Below are 14,433 nucleotides of genomic sequence, written 5' to 3'. Positions count from 1 at the left end.
TTTTTAAGTTCCTTAAGTACTAAAAAGCTAAAACACACAAATAACACTTTATAGAGAGAAAAAAAAAATTGTTATTCATCTTCATAGGTACCAAAATTCTGGAAAAATTCAGGGAAATTTTGTAAAAGAAATTCATTATAAAAAAATAATTTTAGCTTTCTTCCGGAGTTATGTACCAAACCCTGAACTGCATGCAAAGCCACCTATATGGAGAAATTACTCGACTTTACCAGAAACCTGTCTTTTGAGTGTTTGTTTTTTTCAGCAATTTCAACAATATTATTGAAAACGTGTCTTTTCAGTGATTTACGTAGAAAAAACGCTAAAACGGATGCAAACCAACCAATATGAAGAAATAGAATAACATTACCAAAAAGATATATTTTGATGTGTTTTTGAGCTTGTCACCTACAAAAAAATGCGAAAATGGATGAAACGCACTCTATATTAGGAAAGAAAAGGACATTACGAGAAACGTGTATAATGAGTGTTTTATAGTTTCACAAGAACCACAAGGCAAAAAACTCAAAAACTCGTGTACATAAAGAAGTTTCTTACATACCAAAATGCTGAATCTCATGAATAACCCTTTTAATTAAGAAACAGAACAACCTTACTAAATGCCTGTATTTTGAGTGTTTTTCACATTCTTAGTTACCAAAACCCCAAATTTCATGCGAAACTAGCTTTATGTGGGAAAAAAATATTACCAGAAAATGTCTTTCGAGTGTTTTTGAGCGTGTTAGGCAATAAACCACTAAAAAGCAGGGCAATCACATTACATGGGAATAAAACCAACTTTTACCAAGAACTTGCCTTTAGGTGTTTTTGAGCTCATTACATACCAAAACGCTAAAACGCATGCAAAACACCTTTTATGGAGAAACAGAATAACATTACCAAAAATATGTATTTTGAGTGTTTTTGATCATGTTATCTATAAAAACGCTTAAATACATGCAAAGAACCTTATGTTTGGGAAACGAAAGGACATTACGAGAAATATGTATTATGAGTGTTTTTTTAGTTCCTTAAGTACCAAAAAGCTAAAACCCACAAATAACACTCATTATTTAGAAAAATAAATAAATAAAAATAAAAAAATAGGATTTTTTTTTTTGTTATTCATCTTCATAGGTACCGAGATGCCAAAATTCTGGGAAAATTCCGGGCTATTATATGATAAAAGAAAATTATCAAAAAAGTTAATTTTAGCTTTTTTTTCGGACTGTTATATACCAAACCCTAAAGTGCATGCAAAGCCTCCTATATGAGGAAATTAAACGACCTTAAAAGAAATCTGTCTTTTGAGTGTTTTTCAGAATGTTAGGCACCAAAACGATAAATAAATAAGGAACTCACTCTATATGGGAATCCAAACAAAACTACTGAAAACGTGTCTTCTCAGTGTCTTACGTAGAAAAAACGATAAACGGATGCAAACCAACCAATTAAAAAAAAAAAAAAAATAGAAAAACATTACCAAAAAGGTATATTTTGAGTGTTTTTAAGCTTGTTACCTACAAAAAACGCGAAAATTGATGCAAAGCACTCTATATTAGGAAATAAAAGGACATTGCAAGAAAAGTGTATAATGAGTGTTTTATAGTTCAAAAGAACCAAAAGGCAAAAAACGCAAAAACTTGAGGATATGGAGAAGTTTCCTAGATACCAAAATGCTGAAACTCATGAATAACATTCCTAATTGAGAAACAGAACAACCTTACTAAATGCGTGTATTTTGAGAGCTTTTCACATACTTAGTTACCAAAACCTCAAATTGCATGCGAAACCAGCTTTATGTGAGAAAAAAATGACATTACCAGAAAAAAGTCTTTTGAGTGTTTTTGAGCCTGATAGGCAATAAAGCACTAAAAAGCAGGGCAATCGCATTACATTTGAATAAAACCAATTTTTAATAAGAACTTGCCTTTAAGTCTTTTTGAGCTCCTTATATACCAAAACACTAAAACGCATGCAAATTACACTTTATGGTGAAACAGAATAAAACTACCAAAAACATGTATTTTGAGTATTTTTGATCATGTTACCTATAAAAACGCTTAAATACATGCAAAGAACCTTATGTTTGGGAAACAAAAGGACATTACGAGAAGCGTATATTATGAGTGTTTTTAAGTTTAAGTACCAAAAACCTAAAACCCACTCTTTATTTAGAAAAAAAAATAAATAAATAAAAAAAAATAAAAAATAGGATTTTTTTTTTGTTATTCATCTTCATAGGTACGAAATGCCAAAATTCTGGGAAAATTCAAGGCAATTATATGATAAGAGAATATTATCAAAAAAGTTGATTTTAGCTGTTTTTTTCGGACTGTTATGTACCAAACCCTAAACTGCATGCAAAGCCTCCTATATAAGGAAATTAAACTACCTTACCAGAAATCTGTCTTTTGAGTGTTTTTCAGCATGTTAAGCACCGAAATGATAAATAATAAGGAACTCACTTTATATGGGAATCCAAAACAAAATTACTGAAAACGTGTGTTCCCAGTGTTTTACGTAGAAAAACGCTAAAATGGATGCAAACCAACCAATATCAAGAAATAGAAAAAAAAAACATTACCAAAAAGGTATATTTTGAGTGTTTTTGAGCTTGTTACCTACAAAAAAACGCTAAAATTGATACAAAGCACTCTATATTGGGAAACAAAGGGACATTGCTAGAAAAGTGTATAATGAGTGTATTATAGTTCAAAAGAACAGCAAGGCAAAAAACGCAAAAACTCGTGTATATGGAGGAGTTTCCTAGATACCAAAATGCTGAAACTCATGAATAACACTCTTAATTGAGAAGCAGAACAACCTTACCAAATTCGTGTATTTTGAGTGTTTTTCATATTCTTAGTTACCAAAAACCCAAATTTCATGCGAAACCAGATTTATGTGGGAAAACATGACATTTCCAGAAAAATGTCTTTTGAGTGTTTTTGAGCGTGATAGGCAATAAAGCACTAAAAAGCAGGGCAATCACTTTTCATTGGAATAAAACCAATTTTTACTAAGAACTTGCCTTTAAATGTTTTTGAGCTCCTTATATACCAAACCGCTAAAACTCATGCAAAACAAATTTATGGAGAAACAGAATAACATTACCAAAAACATGTAATTTGGGTGATTTTTATCATGTTATCTATAAAAACGCTTAAATACATGCAAAGAACACTATGTTTGGGAAACAAAAGGACATTACGAGAAACGTGTATTATGAGTGTTTTTTTTAAGTTCCTTAAGTACCAAAAAACTAAAACCCACAAATAACACTATTTAGAAAATAAAAACAAAAAATAGGAATTTTTTTTTCATCTTCATAGGTACCGAGATGCCAAAATTCTGGCAAAATTCAGGAAAATTATATGAACAAAAGAATATTATCAAAAAAGTTAATTTTAGCTTTTCTTTCGGACTGTTATGTACCAAACCCTAAAGTGCATGCAAAGCCTCCTATATGAGGAAATTAAACGAGCTTACCAGAAATCTGTCTTTTGAGTGTTTTTCAGCATGTTAGGCACCAAAACGATAAATAATAAGGAACTCACTCTATATGGGAATCCAAAACAAAATTACTGAAAATGTATCTTCTCAGTGTTTTACGTAGAAAATCGCAAAAACTCGTGTATATAAAGAAGTTTCTTAGATACCAAAATGCTGAAACTCATGAATAACAATCTTAATTGAGAAACAGAACAACCTTAGCAAATGCCTGTATTTTGAGTGTTTTTCATATTCCTAGTTAGCAATACCCAAAATAGCATAAGAAACTACCTTTATGAAGGAAAAAAATGACATCATCAGAAGTGTATTTTAATTGTTTTTGAGCGTGTTAGGCAATTAAGTACTAAAAAGCAGGGCAATCATATTACATGGGAATAAAACCAACTTTTACCAAGAACTTGCCAATATGTGTTTTTGAGCTCCATACATACCAAACCGCTAAAACGCATGGAAAAAAAAGCTTTATGGAGTAACAGAATAACATTACCAAAAACATGTATTTTGAGTGTTTTTGATAATGTTATCTATAAAAACGCTTAAATACATGCAAAGAACCTTATGTTTGTGAGCTTTTTTTTCGTACTGTTATGTACCAAACCCTAAAGTGCATGCAAAGCCACCTATATGGGGAAATTATACGTCTTTGCCAGAAAACTGTCTTATGAGTGTTTTTCAGCTTGTTAGGCACCCTAACGGTAAATAACATGCAAGTCACTCTATTTGGGAATCTAAAACAAAATTATTGAAAAAGTGTCTTTTCGGTGTTTTACGTAGAAAAACGCTAAAACGGATGCAAACCAACCAATAAGAAGAAATAAAATAATATTACCAAAAAGGTACATTTTGAGTGTTTTTGAGCTTGTTACCTACAAAAAACGCGAAAATGGATGCAAAGCATTCCCTATTGTAAAACAAAAAGACATTACGAGAAACGTGTATAATGAGTGTCTTATTATTTTTGAGCAAAAGAACTTGTGGTTCACAAGAACCACATGGCAAAAAATGCAAAAACTCGTGTATATAAAGAAGTTTCTTAGATACCAAAATGATGAAACTCATGAATAAGAATATTAATTGAGAAACAACAACCTTACCAAATGCGTATATTTTGAGTGTTTTTCACATTCTTAGCAAAATCCCAAATAGCACGCGAAACTATCTTGGAAAAAAAATGACATTACTAGAAGTGTCTTTTGAGTGTTTTTGAGCGTGTTAGGCAATAAATCACAAAAAAAAAAAAAAAAACAGGGCAATCACATTACATGGGAATAAAATTAACTTTTACCAAGAAATTGCCATGAAGTGTTTTTTGACCTCCTTACAAACCAAAACGCTAAAACGCATGCAAAAACTTCTTTTATGGAGAAGCAGAATAACATTATTAAAAACATGTGTTTTAAGTGTTTTTAAGTGTTTTTAAGTGTTCCTTAAGTACCAAAACGTTAAAACCCCAAAATAACACTCTTTATAGAGAAAAAAATAAATAAATAAAAAAATAGCTTTTTTTTATATTCATTTTCATAGGTACCAAGATGCCAAAATCTTGCCGAAAAACCCAAATTACATGCGAAACTAGCTTTATGTGGGAAAAAAATGACATTTCCAGAAAAGTGTCTTTTGAGTGTTTTTGAGCGTTATATACAACAAAACACTAAAAAGCAGAACAATCACATTACACTGGAATAAAACCAAATTTTACGAAGAACTTACCTTTAAGTGTTTTTTAACTTCTTACATACCAAAACGCTAAACGCATGCAAAACAACCTTTATGGAGAAACAGAATAACATTACCAAAAACATGTATTTTGAGTGTTTTTGATCATGTTACCTATAAAATGGCTTAAATACATGCAAAGAACCCTATGTTTGTGAAACGAAAGGACATTACGAAAATCGTGTATTATGAGTATTTTTAAGTTCCTTAAGTACCAAAAATCTAAAACCCACAAATAACACTCTTTTATAGAGAAAAAAAATAAAAAAAAAATAAAAAAAAATAGATTTTTTTTGTTAGTCATCTTCATAGGTACCGAGATGCCAAAATTCTGAGAAAATTCAGGGAAATTATGTGAAAAAAAACATAAAAAAAATAACATTAGCTTTTTCCGGAGTTATGTACGAAAGTGCATGCAAAGCCACCTATATGGGGAAATTACACGACTTTACAAGAAACGTGTCTTTGGGTGTTTTCAGCAATTTCAACAATATTACTGAAAACGTGTCTTTTCAGTTTTTAGCGTAGAACGCTAAAAGGGATGCAAACCAACCAATATGAAGAAATAGAATAACATTACAAAAAAGTTGAATGTTTTTGAGCTTGTTACCTAAAAAAAACGCAAAAATTAATGCAAAGCAGTCTATATTGGGAAACAAAAGAATATTACAAGAAAATTGTATAATGAATGTTTTAATAGTTTTCAAGAACCATAAGGCAAAAAACGCAAAAACTCGTGTATGTGGAGATTTTTCTTAGATACCAAAATGCTGAAATTCATGAATAACACTCTTAATTGAGAAACAGAACAACCTTACCAAATGCGTGTATTTTGAATGTTGTTCACATTTTTAGTTACCAAAACCCGAAATTACATGCGAAACTAGCTTTATGTTGGAAATAAATGACATTACCAGAAAAAAAGTGTCTTTTGAGTGTTTTTGAGCGTGTTAGGCAATAAAGCACAAAAAAGCAGGGAAATGACATTACATGGGAATAAAACCAACATTTACCAAGAACTTGTCTTTAAGTGTTTTTCAGCTCCTTACATACTAAAACGCTAAAATGCATGCAAAACACCCTTTATTGAGAAACAAAATAACATTACGAAAAACATGAATTATCAGTGTTTTTGATCTCTTACGTAGAAAAACGCTTAAATACATGAAAAGAACCCTATGTTTGGAAAACGAAAGGACATTACGAGAAACGTGTATTATGAGTGTTTTTAAATTCCATGAGTACGAAAAGAGTTAAAACCCACAAATAACACTCTTTTTAGAGAAAATAAATGAATAAATTAAAACGGATTTTTTTTTTTTGTTATTTATCTTCATAGGTAACGAGATGCCAAAATTCTGGCAAATTTCAGGGAAATTATGTGAAAAAAATAATATTATGAAAAAAGTTAATTTTAGCTTTTTTTTTTCGGACTGTTATGTACCAAACCCTAAAGTGTATGCAAAGCCACCTACATGAGGAAATTAAACGACTTTACCAGATACCTGTCTTTTGAGTGTTTTTCAGCAAGTTAGGCACCAAAACGATAAATAATATGGAAGTCACTCTTTATGGGAATCCAAAACAAAATTACTGAAAACGTGTTTTTTTAGTGTTTTACTTAGAAAAAACATTAAAACGGATGCAAACCAACCAATATGAAGAAATTGAATAATATTACTAAAAAGTTATATTTTGAGTGTTTTTGAGCTTGTTACCTACAGAAAACGCGAAAATACTTGCAAAGCACTTTATATTGGGAAAGAAAAGGACATTACGAGAAACGTGTATAATGAGTGTTTTATAGTTTCACAACAACCACAAGGCAAAACACGCAAAAACTCGTGTATATGAATATGTTTCTTAGATACCAAAATGCTGAAATTCATGAAGAACACTCTTAATTGAGAAACAGAACAACCTTACCAAATGGGTGTATTTTGAATCTTTTTAAGATTCTTACTTACCAAAACCCCAAATTGCATGCGAAACTAGCTTTATGTGTGAAAAAAAAATATTACCAGAAAAGTGACGAATTTTTTTTGAGCGTGTTAGGCAATAAAGCACTAAAAAGCAGGGCAATCACATTACATGGGAATAAAACCAACTTTTACCAGTAACTTCCCTTTAAGTGTTTTTAAGCTCCTTACATACGAAAACGCTAAAACGCATAGAAAAACAAGTATTTTGAGTCTTTTGTAAGATTGTTACGTAAAAAAAACGCCTATATGAATCGGAAATATCCTATATGGGAAAAATTAAAAGACATTACGAGAAGCATGTATTATGAGGGTTTTTGATTTTCTTGGTATCAAAAGGGTAAAACGCATAAAAAACACTCTATATGGAGAAATAGAACAATACTGCCAAAAAAAAATAATAAAAACGTGCATTTTGAGTGTTATGACATTGTTAGTTACCAAAAAGCCAAAATTCATGCAAAGACCCATATATAGATATATGAAACGACTTTAAAAACGTATGAAAATACCATATATAGAGAAACAGAATACACTAACCAAAAACGTTTATTTTGTGTTTTTTTATATTTTTTTTAAGCTTATTTTGCACAAAATCGCCTGTCATCAAACAAATCACCCTGCATATGGAAATAAAAAGGACATTACGAGAAACGTTTGTTGTGTTTTTTTTATTTTTTTTTATTACTTTCTTAAGTACCAAATCAGTACTTCAATAGTGCTCTGAAGAAAAAGAACAAACTTACCAAAAACGGGTATTTTTTTACATTGATAATTACCAAAACGCCAACATGCATGTAAAGCAACCTATATGAAAAAACAAAACGAAATCACTGGAAACTTGTCTTTTGTTATTTTTTGGGCGTGTTAGGCACCAAATCAATAAGAAGCAACGAAATCACCCCATAGGGGAATACAAAACAACTTTACTAAAACGTGTCTTTAGAGTGTTTTTTTTTAGGTTCTTACGAACTAAAATGTCAAAATACATGCAAACACCCTGTTAGGTACCAAAGCACCAAAAACAGCCTATATGAGGAAACGAAAGGACATGACAAAAAACGTGTATTATAAGTTTTTTTTTTTTTTTAGCTTCTCAGGTACCAAAACGCAAAAATCGAGAAAAAAAAAAATTACCAAAATCGTGTAATTTGAATGTTTTTCACATTGTCAGGTAGCAAAACACCATAATGCTTGCTCGCTATACGAGAAAATTAAACAACAATGTAAGAAATGTGTTTTTATGTTTTTCAGCGTGTTAGGCACGAAAACGCTAAATAGCATGGAAAGCACCTTATATAGAAATGCAAAATAATAAGCATGTCTTTTAAGTGTTTTAAACTTTTTACGTTCCAAAACGCTAAAACGGGTACAACAAACACGAATAATCTTACCAAACCGAAAAAAAACCTTACCAAAAACGTGTATTTTGAGTCTTTTTGAGTCTGTTACGTACATCATCTTAAAAATGCATGTAAAGCACCCTGTATGAGGAAACGATAGGACATTACGAGAAACGTGCATTATCAGAGTTTTGAGTCTCTTAGGTACCAAACACTAAACCGCCTGAATGAAAAGTAAATATATTCTATATCTCTTAATAGAGAAACAGAACATCACCAAAAACGTGTTTTGAGTGTTTTTTGTTTTCCTTTTTATGTAACAAAACGTCAAAATACATACGAAGCATCCTATATGGGGAAATGGAAAGACGTTTGGAGAAACAAGTTTTATTTGTGTTTCTGAGCTTCCTAAGTAAGCTTCCTAAGTACCAAAACGCTAAAAAGGATGAATAGCACCCTATATAGAGAAAAAGAACAACATTACCTAAAATCTTTATTTTGAGCGTTTTTCACATTATGTAGCAAAACATCATAATGCATGCAGATCCCTATATGAAGAAGCAAAACGATATTACAGGAAACGTGTCTTTTGAGTGTTTACTTGAGTGTTAGGAATCAAAATGCTAAAAAGCATTGAAAGCACCCTATTTCGCAATATAAAATAACATTACCAAGAAAGTGTCTTTAGAGTGTTTTTCCCCTTCTTAAATCCGAAATTGCTGAAAAGCATGCATAACAACATTTACGGAGAAACAAATTAACATTACCAAAACTTGTATTTTGATTGTTTTTGTGCTTGTTAAGTATAAAAGTGCCAAATTACACGCAAAAACTCCTACATGGAGAAAAGAAAGGACATTACGAGAAAAGTGTATTATGAGAGATTTTTAGCTTTTTAGGTACGCAGACTCAAAAACACATGATTACAACTTTATATGGAAAAATAACTCAACCGAAAACTTTTACTTAAATTTTTTTTTTTATAGTGTTAAGTACCAAAAGACAAAATGCATTGGAAGCCCTTTTTATCGGGAAACGAAACGACATTATCATCAACGTGTCTTTTGAGTGTTTTTCAACGTGTTAGACATCAAAACGCTGAAAAGCATGGAAAGCGCTCCATAAAGGAATACAAAATAACATTACTAAAAACGTGTTTTAAAGGTTCTTATGTACAGAAACGCTAAAACTCAAGCAAAACACCCTTTATAGAGAAGCGAAATAAATATTTCGTTGATAAATTACATTCAGGACAGTTAGGGAATATCCCTTACAGAAGAATAAGATCGCAGAAAAATGATCCTAAATGGATGACAGAGGTTAAAACATTATATAGGGCAAAAGAGAAGTATATATGAGATTAAAGACAGGGGAAGTTGTTTTAAGGCCATAATATAATGAATTAGAAAACTCAGGAGTTTAACAAGGAAAGCTGAAAATAGTTATGAATTAAAGGTAGCCAGCCAAGCGAAGATGGACCCCAAGGGATTTTATCAGGCATATAAGACGAAGAATAGAGAAACAATAGTTCCTTAAAGACAGCAGAATGGGACCTGCTTAGTTGTTGGGAGGAGATTAGTAAATTGTGAACGAGTATTTTTTAACTGTCTTTGCCCAGGAAAACATGCAGTATTTGCCGAATAGTGACAAGATATTTAGAGTAGAAGAAAATGAGAAGCTGACAGATATTACCATAACTAAAGAGATAGTGGAACAGGAGATAGATAAACTGAAAAGTTCAAGTCACCAGGACCAGATGAAATATATTCCACAGTATTTAAGAATTGGAAAAAGGTTATAAGTAATCTGGATAAGGTCATGGCCAAGCGGCAGGCGACAGAGTGTTGTAATAAACGGCTCTAAATCCGAGTGGGGTCAAGTAATTAGCGGGGTGACAAAGGGATTATTAGTATTAGGGCCGATGTTGTTTGTAATATATGTCAATGACTTGGATAGTGGAATTAGTAGTGTTGTTAGTAAATTTGCGGATGACACGAGAGTATGTAGATTAATTAGGTCAGAATCGCATACCATCGCCTTGCAGGCAGATTTGGATAGGATGAACGAATGGACAGACAGATGGCAAATGCAGTTTAATATCAACAAATGCAAAGCACTTAGCGTAAGTAGAAGAAACCCACACAGTAGTTACACAATGAACAACCAAGTTCTGGTAGGTTCAGGGTAAGAAAAAGATTTGAGATTTAAAGTTAGCTCTGAACTCCGTCTAAGAAAGCAATGCAAAGAGGCCAGAAACAAAGCAAATAGTGTATTATGATTCATTTTCAGGAGTGCTAAAAGTAAAACTCCCGAAGTAATAAAGTTACATTTAGCGCTGGTCAGACTTCATCTAGACTACGCTGTCTTATTCTGGTCACCACATCACAGGAAGAATAAAGGTCTATTAGAATCACTTCAAAGGAGAATGACTAAAAGGATACAGGGGGTGAGGAGTATTCTTTACGAAGCGAGATTCAAGCTGTTAAATTTACATTCTTTAGAGAGACGTAGATTCAGAGTGGACCTGATAGAAGTCTTTAAGTGGTATATGGGTTATAACAAGGGGAACATAAGGAAAATTCTTAGAATCTGTAACCATGATAGAACAAGAAAAATAGAACATCAAGTTTTCAGGCTTGAGCCTGAAAACTTGATGTTCAAAAAGGAAACAGGAAGGAATTGGTTTTCAAGCACAGTAGTAGATGATTGGAACGGACTTAGTAATCAAGCTGTTAGTGCTGAGGCATTTGGCAACTGTAAGAGAAAATTACACATTTATAGATGGGGATGATAGGTGGAAATACGTAGGCATATTTTATACAAGTACTGCCACGTGTAGGCCTGATGCCTTCTTGCATATTTATTTATTTCCTATGTTCTTATGTTCTTATTACCAAAAGCGTGTATTTTCGGTGTTTTTCAGCTATTCCGTGAAAAATAAAATGCTAAAATGCATGCAAAGTACCCTAAATGAGGAAAAAAAGGGACATTACGAGAAATGTGCATTATAAGTGTTTTTGAGATTCTTAGATACCAAAACCCTGAAACTCATGAATAACACTCTTAATTGAGAAACAGAACAACCTTACCAAATGCGTGTATTTTCAGTGTTTTTTACATTCTTGGTTACCAAAACCCCAAATTGCATACGAAACTAGCTTTATGTGGAAAAAAAAAAAAAGACATTTCCAGAAAAGTGTCTTTTGAGTGTTTTTGAGCGTGTTAGGCAATAAAGTGTTTTTGAGCTCCTAACATACCAAAACACTAAAACGCATGCAAAGCACCCTTTATAAAGAAACAGAATAATATTACCAAAATCATGTATTTTGAGTGTTTTTGATCATGTTACCTATAAAAACGCTTAAATCCATGCAAAGAACCCTATGTTTGGGAAACGAAAGGACTTTACGAGAAACGTGTATTATGAATGTTATTAAATTCCTTAAGCACCAAAAAGCTAAAATCCACAAATAACACTCTTTATAGAGAAAAAAAGAGAATTTTCCTTTTTTTTTTTTTATTCTTCTTTATAGGTACCGAGATGCCAAAATTCTGGCAAAATTCAGGGAAATTATGTGGAAAAAAGAACATTATAAAAAAAAAAGTTAATTTTAGCTTTTTTTCGGACAGTTATGTACCAAAACCTAAATTGCATGCAAAGCCACCTCTATAGGGAAATTAAACGATTTTACCAGAAACCTGTCTTTTGAGTGTTTTTAAGCATGTTAGGCTCCAAAACAATAAATAATATGGAAGAGACTCTATATGGGAATCCAAAACAAAATCACTTAACACTTGTCTCTTAAGTGTTTTACGTAGAAACACGATAAAATGGATGCAAACAAACCAATATGAAAAAATAGAAAAACTTTGCTAAAAAGGTATATTTTGAGTGTTTTTGAGCCTGTTACCTTCAAAAAAAGCGAAAATGGATGCAAAGCACTCTATATTTGGAAACAAAAGGACATTACGAGAAACCTGTATAATGAGTGTTTTATAGTTTCACAACAACCACAAGGCAAAAGTTTCTTAGTTACCAAAATGCTGAAACTCATCAATAACACTCTTGATTGAGATATAGAACAACCTTACCAAATGCGTGTATTTTGAGTGTTTTTTCACATTCTTAGTTACCAAAACACGAAATTGCATGCGAAACTAGGTTTATGTGGGGAAAAAATTATATTGCCAGAAAATGTTTTTTGAGTGTTTATGAGCGTGTTAGGCAATAAAGTACTTAAAAGAAGGGCAATCACATTACATGTGAATAAAAAAAAAAATTACCAAAAACTTGCCGTTAAATATTTTTGAGCTCCTTACATACGAAAACGCTAAAACGAATGCAAAAAATCCTTTATGGAAAAACACAATAACATTACAAAAAACATGTATTTTGAGTGTTTTTGATCATGATACCTATAAAAACGCTTAAATACATGCAGAGAATCCTATGTTTGGGAAACGAAAGGACATTACGAGAAACGTGTATTATAAGTGTTTTTAAGTTACTTAATTACCAAAAAGCTAAAACCCACAAATAACACTCTTTATGAAGAAACTAAAAACTAAAAAAATAAAAATAGATAAATGAAATAAAAGAAAATAATATATATATTTTTTTTATTCATCTTCATAGGTACCGAGATGCCAAAATTCCGTTAAAATTCAGGGAAATTATGTGGATGAAAGAACATTATCGAAAAAGTTAATTTTAGCTTTTTTTTTTCGGACTGTTATGTACCAAACCCTAAAGTGCATGCAAAGCCATCTATATGGGGAAATTAAACGACTTTACAAACTGTCTTTTGAGTGTTTTTCAGCATGTTAGGCACCAAAACGATAAACAATATGGAAGTCACTCTACTTGGGAATCCAAAACAAAATTACTTAAAACGTGTCTTTTCAAACAGACCAATATAAAGAAATAGAATAACATTACCAAAAAGGTATATTTTAAGTATTTTTGAGTTTGTGACCAACAAAAAAAAAAACGTGAAACTGGATACAAAGCACTCTATATTGGGAAATAAAAAGACATTACGAGAAACGTGTTTAATGAGTATTTTATACTTTTACGAGAACCACGAAGCAAAAAACGCAAAAACTAGTGTATATGGAGAAGTTTCTTAGATACCAAAATGCTGAAACTCCTAAATAACACTCTTAATTAAGAAACAGAATAACATTACTAAATGCGTGTATTTTGAGTGCTTTTCACATTCTTACTTACTACAACCCCAAATTGCATGCGAAACTAGCTTTATGTGGGAAAAAAAAATGACATCACCAGAAAAGTTTCTTTTTATGGTTTTTGAGAGTTAGGCAATAAAGCACTAAAAAGGAGGGCAATCACATTACATGGGAATAAAACCAACTTTTAAGTGTTTTTTAACTCCTTATATATAAAAACGCTAAAACACATGCAAAACACCCTCTATGGAGAAACAGATTAACATTACCAAAAACATTTATTTTGAGTGTTTTTGATCATATTACTTCTAAAAACGCTTAAATACATGCAAAGAACCCTACGTCTGGGAAACGAAAGGACATTATAAGAAACGTGTATTATGTGTGTTTTTAAGTTCCATAAGTACCAAACAGCTAAAACCTTTTTATAGAGAAATAAAATAAAGAAATAATTAAAAAAAAGGATTTTTTTTTTTTTTTATTCTTCTTCATAGGTACTGAGATGCCAAAATTCTGGCAAAATTCAGGGAAATTATGTGTAAAAAGAATATTATCGAAAAAGTTAATTTTAGTTTTTTTTTCGGACTGTTATGTACCAAACCATGAAGTGCATGCAAAGCCAACTATATGGGGAAATTAAACGACTTTACGAGAAACCTGTGTTTCTAGTGTCTTTGAGCATGTTAGTC

The sequence above is a fragment of the Scylla paramamosain genome, chromosome 20 (genome assembly GCF_035594125.1).
Source record: "Scylla paramamosain isolate STU-SP2022 chromosome 20, ASM3559412v1, whole genome shotgun sequence".
Taxonomy (NCBI): domain Eukaryota; kingdom Metazoa; phylum Arthropoda; class Malacostraca; order Decapoda; family Portunidae; genus Scylla; species Scylla paramamosain.
Note: the sequence above shows the minus strand (reverse complement) of the source record.